Source organism: Talpa occidentalis, unplaced genomic scaffold (assembly GCF_014898055.3).
Source record: "Talpa occidentalis isolate TD23 unplaced genomic scaffold, MPIMG_talOcc4v2.1 talOcc4.16, whole genome shotgun sequence".
Lineage (NCBI taxonomy): Eukaryota > Metazoa > Chordata > Mammalia > Eulipotyphla > Talpidae > Talpa > Talpa occidentalis.
In genome coordinates, this window is record NW_023601653.1 from 67,348,904 (window position 1) to 67,369,237 (window position 20,334).

Below are 20,334 nucleotides of genomic sequence, written 5' to 3' on the forward strand. Positions count from 1 at the left end.
ATCACCAAAGGGAGGGTTGCTGGGACCTGAGGGTGGTCCAGGTTTGGTATAAAAGCAGACACATTGACCTTGGGTCACTCTCTTGGCCTCACGGCTCTTGGCTCTTCACCAGCTCTCAGCGTGCCATTGGGATTCCAGGATAGCGGAAAGGGTAGGACGCATTCATGAGTTTATCTCCCTCTTTTCTCTCCCTGAGTTATTCATTTCTTCATTTCCCCTTTCTTTTGTAAATAAACCTTTTATTAACCTTTTGTGTGTGCCTGCAGTGGAGTATTAATAAGTCCCTTTTAAGCAGGCAGGTAAGGACCCACAGTCAGGCAACCTGTTTTATATTGGGGTTGTCCTATAACAGTTTGGCACCCAACTGTAGTTTTCAAGTTACACCGGTGGTTGACCAGTCCAAAGTAACTCCTTGCGTTGGTTACCTTAAGAGCACTAGATCTGCAGAACTCTGGTAAAAGTCTTTGTCCCAGGTCTTGAACAGTTTTTTTTTTTTTTTAACTCTTGCATAATGCTCTGTCTGGTCTTTCAACCATGAGCTTAAGCAAACTCACCCCAGCTTCAGTTCTTTCAGTTTTATTCCAGCCTTGACTTTAAGTACTCTTTTTTTCATTCAACATCACTACCAGCTTTATAAACGTAAATAATGTGGTTAAACCAGGGCTGTGGCACATGATTTTGCTTTTATATACTTATGTGGCTTGCAAGCCATCCCTGCTTTGCAATCTGTGCTTCTGGCTGTTTTTCTGGTAGTGTGTGTATGTATGTGTGTGTGTGTATGTGTGTGTGTGTGTGTGTGTGCACACCATTGGCTACATTGTTGCTTCTCTGAGAGCTAGATGCTGCACTCCACCTATTAGGACCATGCAACAACAAATTCAGGCTCTTAATTTAACAATGCAACAACAAAATCAGGCTCTTGATTTAACTACTAAGAGAATGAGGGATGGGGCCTCCCTGGTGGTGCAAGGGGTTTAGATACAACCAACGAAGCTATCTACAGTCACTGCAGCAAGAGCTTAATCCCTGACCCCAGAGCAGCCCATGGCCACATGGTGCAGCAGAATTCTTCTGGCTTGCCCGCTGCTCCACTCAGCAGTGTACTTAGGTCAACCTGCCTGTTCTGCCTGCTCCCCTCAGCAGTGTACTTCGGTCAACCTGCCTGTTCGGTTCCCCTGCTCAGCTCTGGTGAATCCTCTCACCCCTCCATACCTCCACACCTCCGTACCTTTTTTGAGTCAGCTTTTAAAAGCATGTAGGATCAAGCTTTTAAAAGTGTGCAGGGATCTCCCTGGTGGTGCAGCAGGTTGAGCGCCGCACTGTGAAGCTGTCCGCAGCCTCTGCAACGCGAGTTTGATCCCGGCTGGCCGTTGAGAATCCTACTTGGCACAGCAGACCTCTCCTGTCTCACCCGCTGCTCCCCTCAGCAGTATATTTTGTCAGTCTGCCTGTTCTGTTCCCCACTCTGGTGTCTCTGGTGAATTCTCTCACCCTCCCGCACATCTGACCTGTACCCCAGGTCTTGTATAAATAAATAAATCTTAAAAAAAATAAATAAATGAAAGTATGCAGGACCAGATACAGGCTGCCCTCCATAAATTGGATATGGCAGAGGCTCAGCTGATGGCATAGAGAAGAGATAAACCTTCCCCTTCCCATGAGGACTGCAAGAGAGCAGAGTTAGAAGAGGAGGAGCATCATTTGCTAAAGACCTTAAATATATCAGGACAAAGTCCTTCTCCGTGTGACAAGGCCCCTCCTGCGCAGACTCCTGAGGCTTCACAGCCTCCACTGCCCTCTGGGAAGGAAACTGAAATGGTGTCTCCTCCCAACACTAGATGTGGCGCTTACTTTGGCAGAAAGGGTCACGCTGAAGCAGGACAATTTCCTCTCCTACAGATGCCACTGGGTGGCTTGAATGAACATGGGCAACCTGCTGGGTGCTTTTGGTCACACCATCTCTTTAGCATCGCGAATCTCTTAAATTGGAGGAGCTCTGAGCCTTCATACCAGCAGGCTCCTAATAGGATGGCAAACTTGTTTGCCTCTATTTTCCTCTGCCACCGCCCTAACTGGGCAGGTATTTGTCCCCAGGAAAGGGGGAGGTTCCAGGTTTCCTGCCCCACCCAAAAGGAGGGTGGAGCTGAAAAGGGAGAGAAGAAGCTACAGAGTAGACTGAGGAAGGAAGGAAGCAGGATGGAGCCAGAAGGAGACCTGGAGGAGGCACATGGAGCTGAGAGACACCTAAAGAAACTACACTTGCCTTTTGGTCGTGGACTGGTTGACACAAATGTGGGTGAGAGACTGTGGGGAGGTGACAGTGGAGGTTTTTGTCTTGTTTTTGATTTTGTTCTTTTCCTCCCAGACTTGTATGGTTGTTTCTGATCCTTTTCTGTGGGTCCCCACTGGAAGATGTTTTAGACTTGTGTCATGCTTTGGGGCCTTGCTCTGGGCCAATCCTGTTTTGGGGTGGACTTTTACCCACGAGGGGATGGGTAACTTTGGGTGCTTGATTTAGAAAGTATATTCTTTATCTTTTCTGTATTGTTCACTAATTGTATTAAAGTTCCTTCCCACTAAAGTCTCATTTGTTTTGTGTTGATGTGGCAGATGGCAGAGCCTATTTAGAGCAGGCAGGTTTGCGGAGTCTGGGGTGCCCCCCTCTCTGACTGGTAACATATACAGTCTGTGCTTCAAACTTTGCTAACTCTGGACAAGCAGAGAATGGTATTCAGGAAAACCAGGGAGGAGGCTGACTGTCTCCACCAACAGGACAGAGACTCCCCAGAGCCAGAGATGGTTGTCCCAGTGGTAGATCCCGAATGGGACCCCAACAATGAAGGAATGGCAATGTTAGAACTGTATAAAAAATGTTTATTGGTAGGACTGCAGCAGGGAATCCCCAAATAAAAAAAAATTAACAAAATAATACACCTTGAACAGGAGCTAACGAGGATCCCTCAGAGTTTTGAAAGAATTATTCAGACGTACACCAACCACATGGATATAAGCCCAGATGCCCCAGAAAATGCTCATCTGAGCACTATGGCGTTCATTACACATAGTGCCCCAGACATAAGGAAAAGTTAGCAAAGGTGGATGGCATCTCAGAGGTGAGTCTGTCCCAGATAGTGGACTCAGAATTTTGGGTTTATAATAATAGAGAGGACAGGAGACCGAAAACTGCAACAGTTTTCATACAAAGGGAGCACAGGACAGGATTTCAGGGAAACAGTAATGGACTGAGAAGTGAACCAGGAGAAGTGAACCCCTAGGGAAGAATCAGTGTGCTTACTGCAGGGAAGAGGGACATTGGAAGTAAAGTTGTCCCAGATTACAGGGAAGCGGCAGATGAAATAACTACAGAAGACAGATCCGAAGACTGAGGACACCACAACATAAGGATTCAAGCAGGGGTTACTGGATGGAATATAGACGGAGTACAAGGAACCCAGAACCAAGGAGAGAGGAAAGGAGACAGATGGTAGCACAGAGGCTCAGAGGAAGATAGGAGGGAATACAGACCAAATATAAGGAATCAAGAGCCCATATAGAGGAAGGGAGACAAATGATAGTACATAGAGAAGGTTCAGATGAACAATAGGGGGGGCCCAGGGGCTCCACTAGATCAAAAAAAAAAAAAAAAAAAAAAAGCCCAGAAGGAACTGACCCAGAGACGAAATCCCATTGGTCTTGTGAAGCTGTTAGGGGGAAAGGATGTCCTGAGCTAATCCCATACAGGCTTTGTGAACTCCACCCCCACCCCAGACCAAAGCCATCAAGACATTGGGAAAGACAAATCCCGTAACCACCAAAGGGAAGGTTGCGGGACCTGAGGGTGGAGTTAAGCAGCCAGGTTGGGTATAAAAACCAGACACATGGGCTTTGGGGTCTCTCGCCTCTTGGCTTCATGGCTTGTGGCTCGGGGCCAGCTCTCAGAGTGCCATTGGGATTCCAGGGCAGCGGAAAGGGTAGGACACATTTAAGACTTTATTTCCCTCTTTTCTCCCTGAGTCGTACATTTCCTCATTTCCCCTGCCCTTGTAAATAAACCTTTTATTAACCTTTTGTTTGTGCTTGCAATTGAGTATTAATAAGCCCCTTTTAAGTGCGCAGGTGAGGACCCACAGCCAGGCAGCCCATTTTATATTTGTTACCGGGGCTGCCCTGTAACAAACCCATCAAGGACTTGAGATATTTATTTAAGAAAAAAGACAAAAACTTAAATGTTACTGACTTCTTTTCCAGTTATTGTTGCAGGACACCCAAGGATTCACTTTTCTGAAGAAACCCTGAGGTGACAAACATACTCTAACCAATCTTCTTCCTTTCAAAGTTTAGGAGATGTGAACTGACATCTACAATCACACATATGCTGGCAGTATTTTTTTTTAACACAGAAAGGCTTTCAATATTGATTTTGGTATTTCCTTTTAACTTTTTTTTTAACTTCGAGGTTTTATTTCTGCTTGTTTTTGTTACTTTGGCCTATGAGTGGAACTGCAGTTGTACAAGATCTCCCAAGTGTGATAAATGGTAACTAAAGAGCTCTTTGTGTCTATATGTTGTATGTCTGTATATCCTTTCCCTCGGTCCTTGTCTTGGCCTCTAGTGGTTGACAAATTGGTATACATGGTGCCTACAGATATTGAAAAAAAATTAAATTAAAGGTCATGGTTTGATTGTCAACATTGTACTACTGAACCAAGCTGATGCCTTCATAGAGATTGAATACTGATGTTTCTGCTGTTTTCTGATATTCATGGCAAAGCTTCCCAGAAATCTAAATTCAAGTAAAAATTTGGTAGCCTGTCATTTGGTTGATAGAAGGAAATTTTGTGGAACCTCAGTAGAGCTCCTAAGGCACTCCACAAAGTTTCTCCCTTTCCTCCTGGGAAAGGCATTAGATGAATTTGTCCTATTTGGCTCACCTAGTAAAGTGAAACTAGAACAAAAGCATTGTCACTTGGGAAAATGGGTAACACCTTGACCTGATATGTATGTAAATTGTCAATGGTGATTGTTGCCTTGCAATATTGTATAATACAGAAATTGTTTCTTGGAGAAAATAGGGAGAAAGGCCTCAACAGATTCCTATTGATGGAACTGTTGAGAGTAAAAATTTTCTACAAAGGACTGAATAGACCCGGAAATATACCTGATTTTTACTAAGTTTTTCTTTGACATACTACTAGTAATTTTTTTTTTTTGTGCATTTTGTTCTGAACCCACAAAGTTTTCTTGTTTTGAGTGACCAGGACCTGCAGCAATGTTACATTTTTTTTTCAGCAGAATTAACTTGTGTTTGCATTTTCTCTCCCCTTGATACCAACACAGCATGAAAATAGTGGTAGTAATTTTTTTACTACCTATCTCAGAGTCTGTTTTTGCATAACTTCCATAGGTATTTTTTCTGCTTAAACTTAAAAAAAAAATGGACATGAGTTTCATTGTGTGGCTGTGAGTGGAGTCCTTCCAGGAAGTTGAAACAGAGCTGAACCAAGAAGAGGAGAACCTCTTGCTTTGTTGATAGGGTTCCAGAGACCTCCAAAGAAGGTGAGGAAGCTTGCCTCCATTGGCAGGACTGGACAACCCAGCAAACAAAAAAGTCCTGGTACCCTCGAGAAGAGGAAAGCCCAGGTGGAGTCTGAAGAGACCAACTTTGTTCTTGAAGCCTACATGGACCAGATGTCAAGAGTGCACTCTGATCCTATATGGAGTATTCCAACAAAGCCAGCTGAAATTGCTGTTAAGTTATTCTGCCCTGTGATTTTATGCAAAAAAAAAAAATGGGAATATGATTTAAAAGTAGATTTAGTTTGCAAACTTTTGCTATGCTGTTAAAATAATTTGGGATCAAGGTTGAAAGAAATTGTTTTTACATAAGTTGAACCAATTTTAAGATTTTTTTCCCTGTGATTTTGATATATTTGCTGTCTTGTTTTGGCTAATGCCTCCAGATGATTTTTTTGGTTTGGACTGATGAACTGTTTTTCCAGGAATGGAGGACTTTTGCTTTCCACCATGGACAATACCTGGAGAGACTGGTTTTCTTTCACACTGGAACCCTGAAAAATTTTCATCTGAGACTGCATCCCGGCATCCATTATTTGATCTTGATCAACATGGAAATGGTAGCAAACAGTGAAAGGGGGGAATTGTTAGGGGGAAAGGATGCGCTGAGCTAATTCCATACAGGCTTTGTGGTCTCCACTTCCACTCCAGACCAAAGCCACCAAGACACTGGAACTGACAAATCCCATTATCACCAAAGGGAGGGTTGCTGGGACCTGAAGGTGGTCCAGGTTTGGTATAAAAGCAGACACATTGACCTTGGGTCACTCTCTTGGCCTCGCGGCTCTTGGCTCTTCACCAGCTCTCAGCATGCCATTGGGATTCCAGGACAGCAGAAAGGGTAGGATGCATTCATGAGTTTATCTCCCTCTTTTCTCTCCCTGAGTTATTCATTTCTTCATTTCCCCTTTCTTTTGTAAATAAACCTTTTATTAACCTTTTGTGTATGCCTGCAGTTGAGTATTAATAAGTCCCTTTTAAGCACGCGGGTAAGGACCCACAGTCAGGCAACCCATTTTATATCAGGGTTGCCATGTAACAAGAGGACTCACCAGAGACAGAGTGGGGAGCAGAACAGGCAGATCTACTGAAATACACTGCTGAGGGGAGCAGCAGGCAAGACAGGAAAGGTCTGCTGTACCATGTGGGTCAGCTCCCTGGCCAAGGATTGAACTTGTGCTGCAGAGGCTGGGGCTAGCTTTACAGTGCTACGCTTAAACCCTTGTAACACCAGGGAGGCCCCCTATATCCCATTCTTAAAAAACCAAATATTAGAAATTTATATTGTGTCTAAGTACTTGTTCACAGTCAATACACACCTAGCAGAACTGGGGTGGTTGGAGGAGATGGAGAGGCAAAATTAAAATAAATAAAAATCTTGGCTTTAACCATACAAATAGAATTGAGGTTACTAGAGGGGGAGGGCAGGTGGGGCCTGGGAACAAAGAAGGAGCCAGCCCAGTGGCCTAGGGTGAAAGATTATGGGGCTTTGGTGGTGGGTGTGGTGATATTCATCTGAAGTGGTGAACCTATTCCCCTGAATCATACACAGTGTTGCAAACCAACATTACCTCCTAAAACAATTCTTGTTTCTTTATTTAAGGAAAGAATGAATATAGTAAAGGTTTTTTTTTCTTTCTGTTTGCTACAGCTTGGAGAGAGAAGCTTTCAGCATCTTCTCTCCAGCTTTAGTCAATTAGTAACTGAAGTTGATTAAATTGGGTACAGGATTTCCATATGTCCCATAAACATTAAATCATCTGCACTCGATGTGGAAGCATAATTGAGAATTAAATATATACAAAATATAAAAGTTGCAAGGAGAAGCAAAGGAAAAAGCTTATATGTAAGAAAATTTTTTTGTGGATTTCAGGAAAGTATTATGGGGGCAAAGTGCTATCTATCACATTAGAGACAGGCTTCTTTCCTACATGTTTGAGATTTTTTTATATGATATGCACAGAATGTTGTGGGGAAAGACACAAAGCAATGGAAAACATCAAAACTATAATATGCCAGACTTGTACATAGAAAGGAAGGTAGAGAATTGTGGATCTGCTAGACTTAAGCTGATATTCGTTTGCACTAATCAGGAAAAACTGTTCAATAGGGTGGATTAAAAGTTTTCTTTGGAAGTTTAGAAGAGAGGACTACTTAACATAATGTAAGCTTTATATACTTTTGAGTAAATAAAAATTACCAACTAAGCAACTTATTTAATAATGAAAAGTTTTCCTATTTGTGATAAGAAAGTTATGTAATTGCATGCTTCACTTACTACTCCCAGAATATGCAATGTCTTTTTTTCATTTCCATGACCATTGTTAAGGTTGCTAAAGATAATATTGATTTCTTATTATCTTCATATCAGTTTTTTTTTCCCTTCCTCTGCTTCTATCTACTCAGTTATTTTTTTGTGGGTTTTTTTTTGTTTTGTTTTTTAAGATTTATTTATTTATGCATACAAGAGCTGGGGTACAGGCCAGAGGTGCGGGGAGTGAGAGGATTCACCAGAGACAGAATGGGGAACAGAACAGGCAGACTGACCAAAGTACACTGTTGAGGGGAGCAGTGGGCGAGCCAGGAGTGGTCTGCTGCACCATGTGGGTAGCTCCCTGGCCAGGCAGGGATCTAACTGGTGCTACAGAGGCTGCAGACTGCTTCACAGTGTGGTGCTTAACCCCTTACGCCACCAAGGAGGCCCCTCAGTTATTTTCTGGCAATGTAACTTTCTAAACTCATAGATCTCTTATTATATACTAGATTGCAGTGTTTACTTTATGTGTCAATATGCTTGGGTGAAGGGACATGAGAACTGATTAGCCAGCTATAAGAGCATCACTGGGGAAGGGATTATCTTTTGAATCAGTGGACCAAGAAGCTCCACCTTTATCAGCGTGTGGGCAGACATTAGCCATTCAGTGAGACTCCCAGTCAAATAAAAAGCAGGGAAAGGAGAAATCTCTTCTCTTCTTGACTTGGGACATCCATCTTTCTATCCCAAACATTGGAACTCCTGCTTCTTGGTCTTTCAGACTGTTGAACTGACACCCCATGCCCATTCTCAAGTCTTTCGCCTCCTACTGGGAATTATTCTTTTAGCTCCCTTTGTGTTTCTAAGTTATAAAATATTTCTAGTTTTAAAACCCACATTTAAACAAGTCAAGCTTTCATTAAGCTCTCTTATTACCTTCCTTCATTCTTTATTAGTTGTAGTTCGTTCTATACCTATTTCCTTTTAAAAATATAGGAAAAATCACCTACATGTATCTGCATATATATATATATATATATATTTACATTAAATTGTATCTCTGTGCACTTTCTTAAACAAAAGGCAATGTTCTACAAATATGGTTGGGCTTCAGTTTTTTTCCATCCATTAAAACCAAAATGCAGGTATTCTATCAAAGTGTAAAAAAATGGGCTCTTTAACAATGTTTTTTAAGCAGGATATTCTTCATTGTATGAATATACTATGTTTTATCCAACCAGCCATCTGTTGATGTACATGGATTATGGTTAAATTTTTCTAATTGCCTCCCTGGTGACTCAAGGGGTTCAGTTGCAGCACTATGAAGCTATCCCCAGCGTCTGCAGCAGAGTTCAATCCTGACTGGCCAGGGAGATAACCCACATTGCGCAGTAGACCTCTCCTGTCTCTCTTGCTGCTCCCCTCAGCAGTGTGTTTCAGTCAATCCGCCTGTTCTGCTTCCCAATCTGTCTCTGGTGAATCCTCTCACCCACACCTCTGGCCTGTACCCCAGTTCTTGTATGCATAAATAAATAAATCTTTAAAAAAATTTTCTGGGCCTCCCTGGTGGCACAGGTGGTTGAGCGCTGCACTGTTAAGGTTTTTTTTTTTTTTTTAAATAATAAATTTTATTTTTATATTCCCCATACAATTGCAACCCCCCATTCTGACCCCAATCCCTTCCCTCCCGCCCCTCACCCCCAAAAAGTGTCTCTGGTTCATAGTTTTTTGTTGATTTTGATTTTCTCTTTCTTATAGTTATTTATTTTTCTGGTCCCTTATTTAAGTTTTCTAGATTCCTGCTATGAGTGAGACCATCCGGTATTTTTCTTTTTCTTTTTGGCTTATTTCGCTGAGCATGATCCCTTCCAGCGCCATCCATGTTGCTGCAAATTGCATGTGTTTATCTTTTTTGAATGCTGAGTAATATTCCATGGTGTATATGTACCACATCTTCTTGATCCAGTCATCTATTTTTGGGTATTTGGGCTGTTTTCAAAGCTTAGCTATTGTAAATAGTGCTGCTATAAACATAAGGGTGCAGGTGTTATTTGGAATTGATGTTTCTGTGTCCTTTGGGTAAATACCTAGGAGTGGAATTGCTGGATCATATGGAAGCTCTATGTTTAGTAGGTCCAGAAATCTCCACACAGCTCTCCATAGTGGTTGGACCAGTTTGCACTCCCTCCAACATGCACTGTTAAGGTTTGATCCCAGCCAGCCAGCCAAAATCCCACATGGCGAGGCAGACCTCTCCTGTCTCTCCTGCTACTCCCCTCAGCAGTATACGTTGTTCCTTCTGCCTATTCTGTTCCCCGCTCTGTCTCTGGTGAATCGTCTCACCTTCCCGCGCATCTGGCCTGTACCCCAGTTCTTACATAAATATATAAATTTTTAAAAAGGTAAAAATTAAAATTAAAAAATTTTCTCATTGCAAAGAATGAAGAATGCTGCTAGGAATTGTCTCAAACATTCACTCTTTCTGTTGGTCTGTCTGTTTATCTGCCTGTGTCTGTCACTCCACCTTAGACACAGATTCCCAGTAGCGGAATTTCAGGGTCAAAGAGTAAATAAATGCATTTTGCAAAATTCTCCTCAAAGGACATTTCATCAGTTTCAGTTCCACCCAGTCTTTTGTAAATACCACTTGGCTATCTTTACTATGATTTTAAATTTTAATTATTTTATATTCCTTAATTTATTCATATAATTTTGACACATTTATTGTTATTTCTCATTAGAGAGAAAACTGCTACTCTAAGTTTTCTGTTTGTATAAATGTGGTATATATATTTGATATGTATCATGAGACTGGTGAGCTTAATGAATTCTCTCATATCTGATAATTTTCAGTTGTTTTTCAAATGCATTTATTTTCTACAAATTCATAATTAATATTTTATCCTTGTTTTATAGTCAATCATCATGAATTTTTATTTCTGTCTTTGTTACACTTACTAGAATTCTGAGGCAAAGTTTAATAGCAATGATGATAAAACATTTTGATGATTACAATATGTGTAGGTCATTATTTTGTTTCATTTCAACTACAATTTTAGAATAGCATCACTAATATGTTAAAGGAATATTCTACATTCTAATTTACCCAGAGTTTTCTCCCCTTTCTCATCTTGTTCTTCCTCTTCTTTCCTTGCCCCCATTTTCTCTTCAATCAGAAGACATTGAAATCTATCAAATTTCTCTTTATCCATCAATATATGAGATATAATCACTCAGAAAAACATGTTTCATATGAATAAGTGTTATAAATACATGGGAACATAAAAAGAGAAAGCAGAGTATGCAGGAAATGTTAGGTCCTTGGTGTCATTAATTGCCCAAGTTCCCAGGAACATGAATTTCTAATATTTTCATATAAAGTTTACAGTATCACAAAGAAAGAATATTACTAAGAAAAAATATTTCTTAGTATCTTATGGGTACACACTGAGCAGCTGATGAAGACACAAGGCCATGGTTGTTCTCTGCAACCACCCACCATTATCTTAAACATTTATTTAGAAGATTATCTGGTGTCGTTGCAAACACCATCCAGATTGGGGCAGCTTCCAATATGGGAAAAGCAAGCAGAAAGCACTTTCCAAGCAGAAGGGTAGGGGGAGGAATCTCTGAATGTATGGGTCCAGTTCTCCAGTCAACCAACCAGCTGTCACGTCCTTTCAATGATCATCACAAACATGGGGAATGGTGGAAAACTTCGATGAATAGCTATAAATAAGAGGAGGTATCATTACTACTCCTTTGTACCAATGGAAGTTAATTCAAGTGCAAGAAAAACTGATTCATGTCATCAAAATTCCACTCAATATACATTTTATTTATTGCAGGTTCCTTCTTCTCTGGACCTCGGTAGATTTTTAAAATCTTCTTTATTCTTCCCACCTTCCTACTTACCACAATCATTACAAGCAACACTCAGCACATATTAAGCAAAAAGAGAAGTTGTCAGAAGACCTAGGTTTCCACTCCCCCAGGGGTACTCATTTTCTTCTGTGCATTCACTGTGCAGTGGGTTTATTTCTCCTTACTTCTTTAATCATTTATTGTTAAACATCTGTGCCAGTTTTTCCATTTTCCTGCCCCATTTGTAGTGAGTATATTTAGAATTTTATCTTGATGTCTCCTTTTATCAATACCCATTCATTCTGGATGTTTTTAGAAAATCTACTAATTTAATTTTATTGACTGGAACTCTTGTTTACCAGACTCAAACCTCCCTTGATGGTGAGGAGCTGCACTTTGTCATCTTGTCGCCCCAAAGAAATGTACATGATAATTACTAATAAATATTTGATAAATAATTGGTTTAATAAAATTAAGTTCTGATGATTAAAAGGTATTCTCTATTACATTTATTTCCCATTTAGCTTTAAGCTCAAATGCATTTTATGTCCTTGTGACACTCAAAAACACCATAAATTTGACTTGTTGAAATTTATTCGGTGTCAATCCCAAACATAAAAATACCACATATATAACTGACATTTTCTCTTGTGAAAAAAAAAAAATCATAGTCAGCTTTCTCACCTTTATCCCTCAAATTTAACTAGATGTTAGCATGAAATCTTCATTTTTTAATTTTCTATTTCTTAATGTTTCCCTATTTCAGTTATTTTTCATCTTAAAAAAGCAAATTTGCAAAATAATACTTTAAAACAATGAAAAAAAAACCTCTTCTTTGAGACTATTTCAAGTACATGCTTTGCCTACTAAAAATCCCCATATAATTGCATGGACAAAGCCTTGTACTTGGACAGGTTTAAAGTGTCCTGCTATCAAGAATAGTCATGCTGGTTCATACCTTTGCAGCCCTTCAATACTGCCCCTGATGCAGAATGCTGCCTGATTGCCCTCATACCAAATTATTATGCATGTTCTTATGGCATTCTTCATTATTACTTCCACAAAGCATCGGCCAACATTTTATAAAGTGTTTTCACTTTCCATTTGAGATTCCAGAAAATGGTCAGAAAAATATTTACTTTCACATGCTTAATTTTTGTATTCTTCAGGCTTGTTTCAAAATATTTTCCATGTAAATTACACAGATGCCTTGTTATTGTCCTTGAACAATGTCCCAAATAGCTTCTTGAGTCAATAATTGAAAGGTTATCTTTTGATTGTCAGCAATTTTGACATATCTAGAACTTTGGAGATACTGACTTGGATTTGAGTTAGCTTTTGGTGTAGAAGGGATATGGATCAGAAAGACTCCTGTTGCTTTGATTTCCTGAAAAAGTCTCACATAGATTTGTTCTAGGAGATAGATGGCAATGTTAGCCTTTCTCCCAAGTCTTTAATCGCCATAAAGAGTATAACCCAAACAAGGACTCACCTTAAAAAATGAAGACAGTTGCTAAATGATAATATGCTAGGACAAAAGATGTGATCTGGAATTTCCCAGGCACACAAACAAGTAGCTGACTAAAAACTGTGCTATGTCAGTCTTCTGGTTCTGTCTGCTGAAATTATAAAACATGAACTAAACAAACAACTCAACTGTAGTAGTGAAACACAGATGTATATATGAGATCTGTCCTAACTGTATCCCTTCCACACATCAAGGATTCATCAGGTCTCTGCGTTAACATTCCTTTTGTGGCTCAAGGAATGTTTTCTGGACCCATTGCAGTAACGAATACTTAAGATTTTTTTTTTTAAGATTTATTTATTTTATGTATACAAGAATCGGGGTACAGGCCAGAGGTGGGGGGGATGACAGGATTCACCAGAGATAGAGCAGGCAGACTGAGTGAAATACACTGCTGAGGGGAGCAGTGGGCAAGATAGGAGAGGTCTGCTAATCCATGTGGGTATCTCCTTGGCCGGGGATCGAACTCATGCTGCTGTGGTTGCGGATGGCTTCATATGTTGTGTCTTAACCTCTTGGCCAGGGAGGCCCAGTTAAGAATGTTTGAATGCCTGGGAAGTCAGAAAGATTTCAAGCTTTATTTTGAGTCCATTCTTCACTAAATAGGAAAGTTTGGTGTAATTTTGTTGATTTGATTGATCAAGATTTCTCACAGGTAGTGGAAAAGCAAACTTGTGCATTCAACAAATCAGTAAGGGAAAAATTCAGTTCCCATATATGATGAAAAAGGAATGGATCAGAATATTAGAGCAGAATCTAATCCAACTCTCCAGATAAATGTTATAAGGGGAAGAGGGACGGACACTTTCAAATGAATACTCTCTTTTAGGCCCCCAAATTATGTTTTTAGTCTTTGTGACATTTGGATGATTTTAAATAAGGGAACACTGAAGACTAAAACAGACTAGTGAATAAGTAACAACCATTTCTATCCTAATGACAGTGAGTAACAGGTTTGAGGGTACCATCTATAGAACCCTCAGTATAGATGATAAAATTTATTTACTCCCTGTGGATTTCTCTGTCAAAAATCTTCGTGAAACTGAGAACACTGAAATCCATGGATAAACTGATTGTGGAATTTATTTCCTCTATATATTTGACAATAGATTTTAAACTTTAGTGTAGATTCTTTTGTGAGGGTTATTTAGTATTCATTCATCAGATATTAATTGAACAACTTCTAAATATGAGACTGAAGTTGGATTTTAGAACTAGAGAGTGGATGTGTAATAGTAAGTAAGACTTATTTTCTATCTTCAAGGACAAAAAGTATTAAAGTACAGATAGACTGTAGAGTAAGTGATTTTCAGGCTTTTCTCCCCTCCTGTCATTAGGATTGCATGCTGGATGGTGAGCACCTACTGCCTGCTGGTGGACACCTGCATTTTGTTACATTGTTATTTTCAGTTGTATTGTTTACTCTTGTGGGCCATGGCTACAGTATTGATACATTCTCCAAGAGAAGCAGAGGCAGGGGAGAGAACAAGAAAGAGTAGGGAAGAAAGAGCCCCTGAGAGCAGAGTGAAGACTTACCTGGGGCTTGGAGGCATGTCAGCCTCCTGCCACCCCCCCACCCTGCACCCACCACCCCACCGCACCCCTGCATGCCATGTACCTGGTTGCTGCACTACGTGTAAAAGCTCAATAAAAGTCTGTAAAAAGCCACCAAGGGCTCCAGGACTCTCCTTTACCCATCTGCTTGGATCAAAGAAAACGAGCTCTGTGCCCTTCCTGGCACTACATAGACACAGTCATAGCTGTTAACTGAAATATAATGCACAGGACATGAAAGAGAAAGCTGCTGAGTTTAATGAGATACAAAATGCTCAAGGGTGCGATTAAGTTGAAACTTGAAAACTCAGTTGAATTAATCAAATTCCAATGGAACCAAAAAATAATGCAGTTAGTAGAGACATACAGAGTAAAAAAAAAAAGAAGCTATACCATAAGCCTGTTGACTTGGAGCATGGCATTGTAGGGTGAACAGTTTTTCAGGCTTTTCTGCCCTCCCACCATTAGGATTGCCCTGCCTGATAGGGTACCTGCAGTTGTTACACTGTTGCAAGCTGTCTTATTTACTTCTGTGGGCCATGGGAGGAGTGTTGAGATAGTCACCAAGAGAAGAACAAGCAAAGAAGCAGAGAGAGAAGGGAAGCCAGAGAAGCCCAGAGTGAAGACTTGCTGGGGGCCTGGAGGGCTGCTGATCTCCTGGTTGCTGCAATGCTTTTAAAGCTCAATAAAAGCCTGAGAAACCCACCGAGAGCTCCAGGACTCTCCTTTACCCATCTGCTGGATCAGAAAAACTGCACTGTGCCCTTCCTGCCCCTACAGCATTTAATACAGAAAATTAAACAAATAAATTAAATAATAATAATTAAATGATAAATTAAATAAAATAATAATAATTAAATAATAATAATTAAATAATAAATTAAATAAAATTAAACAAATAGATTGTGCTCAATAGAAGAGATTTTAGGGTTCCACAGTTGGAAATTTTGTTTTTTTCCTACACTCAAATGTTAAGAAAAACAACAATAGCAAAATAATCATGAACATTGCAGTAAGTTTATGAGATTTATTTCCTGATATTTTAACTTTAATAACAATAAGTAGGCTTGTAATACGTGAAGATAAGAGAGAGACATAATTTATACAATGCGCCGAGTGGACTTTAGCTGAAAGCAGTTTTCACCAGTGGACAACAATGCTTCAAGGGGAAGTGTAGGGTAAGGTAAAAAGTACCAGGTTTTTCTGCCCTCCTGCCATTAAGATTGATGATGGATCTGTGATCCTGAATGCATGCCTTATGGCGGACACCTGGAATAGGGTGTGGGCATGTATAAGTGGGTACACCTGGGCTAAGACTGCGCTTATAAGGGTGGCATCACGGGGACACCAGGAGAACCACAAGAAGAAAGGAAGTGGAGAGTAGAGAAGCAGAACCACAAGAGGAGCAGAGAACAAGGCAACCAGAGAATGTCTGAAGACTTTCTGGGGGCTGGGAGGCCTGCCAGCCTCCTGGCCCCCTGGCACCCCTGCCTTCTGTGTACCCAGTAAATCCCAAAAAAAGCCTGAAAAGCCACTGAGGGCTCCAGGACTCTCTCCTCCTTTACCTTGTCTGCTGGAATCATAGAGATCCTGCTCTGTGTCCTCCTGCCCCTTAAAGGAAGAAAATCCCATGACTTAATTTGTATCCAATTTTAATTGAATTCCATTATAATATGGAAATGGATTACTACCTCGGCTTTCTATTTTTCCTGGAACCAGAATTCACAGGGAGCTAAAAATATATCAAAAATCACACATGAAAACATATTTCCAGACCTTACCTGTTTGGATACCACTCATCGATCTTCACCGTTTGCAGTTATTGGGGAGGGGCTGGTTGCATTCAGACCGTGAATTGCAATGCCTGTTTTAGTAAAAAAAGAAACAACAGATAGCTCCGTGAATTACCCATGACTCTGAGAATGAATGAGATCCATGATATATGAGAAAAGCCTATATTGACATGCAGTGATATACACACATGCATAAGAAATATGCACAGACCCTAAAATGCACATCTGTAGATTTTGTGCTGAAATCTGTGCATTAGGAGCTGAAATGATAAACAAAAGTTACATGTTGAATGAGCTGATTGTCTAACATAAGAACAAAAGAAGAGAATGTGACTGAGATGGGATTTGGATCTTGGATAATCCAAAAATAGAAGCAAAGTCATAGACATAAAGGAAGGAAAATGATGAAGTGACTATCAAAAACACACTGAGAAAACTTCAGGATGGCTAGAATTTCTGCAATGGGACTCTTGTTCATCTATCTCACTATTCCCAGTGATATTTCATTGACTCAAGTTGATCCAATATTTTTCCATAGCTTACAGACTCAAATTCAACCCCTTCTCATTATCTACAGGATGGCTCGTGACACTCCATTGTTATCTGTTATGAGTCCACTGAGCTTCCTGTCATCTATCATCCTTCATATGTTGAATTTTTCCTGAGTGCCATGATCTTTTGTATCACTTATATTTGAAATATGCTTCTAACCCCAGCAAGGAATATTATACCCTACATAGCCTGGACTCTTTCCACCAACAGTACTGTTTCTTGCCTATATGTTTATGTTTATGAGCCTTTAGTAGACTGAATTGCATTTGTTTGTTAACTTCTGTTCTTCTTCTATGATAATGTAAGTTATTCAAGACAGGAATTTTTAAAATGTTATGCAAAAGGGTTTATATCCTCAGGACCTCCCAAGTGTTTGGCAAATAGTGGGCAATATATATATATATATATATATATATATATATATATATATATATATATATATTTTATGACAGAAGATAAGCAAAGAAAGGAAGAAAGAAAAATAAATAAGAGGCTCTAGGCTTTCCAGAAAAGGAAAGGACATGGTTCCTGTTCTGAAAAAAATTGAAGGAACTCTCTGGCAAAGCCTAGGTTTCTACTAAGATTGTTAGCACCATACTTTATATCCAATTTCATTTGAAATGATAGGTGCCTCTTCGTAGACCCTGGTCTTCTATCCATAGATATCCAGACAGATTTCTCATTCCAGAGCTAGCTAATGGAAAATCTTTTAAAATAAAATCTTTTAAAAATAACAACAGAGTCAAATCGCATCCATCTTTCCCTTTTTCTCCTGAATATGAAGAGAGAAGCAAATAAACAAAGATCTACAAAAATACCAGCACATGAATGAGAATTCTCTGGTAAAATAAAAACAAATGCAACTATAAAAAATAAATTTAGGAAAGAGAAGAGGAATATTTTAATATATTCCTACAATTAACTCACTTAGATGACAGCAAAAGCTATTATATAGAGATGAACAGAATGCTATAAAACAGAAGTCTCAAGAATCATGTAAGATCTCATCAGATTAAAATTATGCTTGTCAAAATAATAATCAGCAGGAAGTCTTAAAAAAAATAGGAAGTTTCCCAGAATGTAAAGCCAAAATAACAGAAGACAAAGAAATGTAGGCAACCTACAAATCTTAGCATTTGAAGCAGAGGAATCTTGGAAAGAGGAGGAAATGCACTGAGGGAAAATAAACTTGTCAGAGAACAGATTTTCCCTAAATTTAAAAAACACAAATTTTCACATTGAGAAGACCTGCAGAGTGCACAGCAAATAAATAATTTAAAACACACTCATACCGAGAATATCCGAAAAATTCAGCTCCCTCCAAATGAGGAAGATATCGTAAAAGCTAAAGTTAGATCATTCCTGGAAATGGCAGTGATAAAGAGTTCTTATTAGCAAGTTGTTTGCTAGAGACAATCAAACAACTCTCTATTCTGTAAGAAACAGATTTTGAATCTTTAAATTGATAACTGTTCAAAGAAAAGATCTTTTCAGAAATGCCAAAGTACAGAGAATTTATCTCTCCTTACCCAACTAAGCTGCATTAAAATGTGAGTGTAAAATGAATATAAGAGAAGAAAGGATTTGAGAAACCTGAGTCTTATGAGAGAAAGTTTAATAAAAACATAAAGGAAAACAATGACTTTATAGAAAAATGTATATATTCTTGTGCTTTTTTATTGCAGAAATAGTTCAGACTTTTGAATCTAGTGCAAAGACTGGCGGAAAATGGGGAATCTTGAGTTACTGATGAAACTATATAAAATAGATATCGTTATCACTCACCATTTTCATTCTTCTCTATGGTTGCATTTTTTGAGGTACAATTGATTGTTTTCATTAATTTGCGTAACTTTATTTTGATATTGGTCAGTTCACTTGAGACATTTCCCCACATTTCACTGCATTGCGTCAGATTTCCATCCAACGGTACTTGTGAGATTTGTGACATTTCACATGTTCGATTGCTGAAGATGTGTTCCTGGTAACCTATAATTCATATCAGGAAATTGATTTTAATATAGTAAATCTTTCAATAAATTATATAAATGTCAAATAGCTATTATTTTAAGATCTAATGGAAATCACATCAAAATGATAGCTCTATAAATGTAGGACACTAAATACATACTTTTCAGATTCAAATTTATTTTAGATAAAAATATTTTATGTTACTCAAAGACACTCCAGTTCATTGTTAAGGAAATCTCCAAATAACTTTAATAATACAAAACCAAAAGAAAATTCCCGTGAAACAGAGATTTCAAAATAAAAGATGATGTAATTCAGTAGTCAGTTTGCAAAAATGCCAATTACATTTTGAAGCTAGGAGCCACCACCAGAATGTATTAGTGAGCCTATGTGCATGAGTGTGAATTTCCTGGACAGACAGAATCAAACTTGAAGAATGTAAACTTGTAAACATGAGCCTCAAAAAGAGTGTTAGAAGACAGTGATCATGTCACTAAGAACTTCAGAAGATTCAGAAAACTTCATAACTTCTCCCATTTGTGAATTATTATAACATAACCTAGTTTTTCCTTTTTTAAAAAGAGATTTATTTATTTATGCATACAAGAATTGGGGTACAGACCAGAGGTGTGGGAGTGAGAGGATTCACCGGAGACAGAGTGGGGAGCAGAACAGGCAGACTGACTGAAATACACTGCTAAGGGGATCAGCGGGTGAGACAGGAGACGTCTGCTGCGCCATGTAGGTTGCTTCCTGGCCAGCTGGGGATACAACTTCTGCTACAGAGGCTGCAGATAGCTTCCTAGTGCTGTGCTTACCCCCTCGCGTCAGCAAGAGGCCCCTATAACCTAGTTTTTCTAGACAGACTGATGTCAGCAAAAGGATCTTCCTTTTTTTTTTTTTTAAACAAAGATTAGATGAGATAACATCACAAAGAGTGGACACTCAAGAACATGTTAGTAATTTTTGTTAGAAGCTTCCTTTTCTTACTCAGGTGGTCTTTGGACTCACTGTTGTAGGGGGACAGGGAGGAGAGGGGCATTTCTCACTAACATCAGACTTGATAAGAAATGTTCTCCAAATAGGCAATGCCTAAAAACTTTTAATTATCACAATCAAAACTGTATGGGTATTTAAAGACAAAGTATTGCAGGGGAAGTGAAGACAAACAAGGAACAAACAAAAAGAGTCAACAAAGCAAAGGAAAGACTCAGGAAGGAAAGGCAAAGGATAATGAATGCATA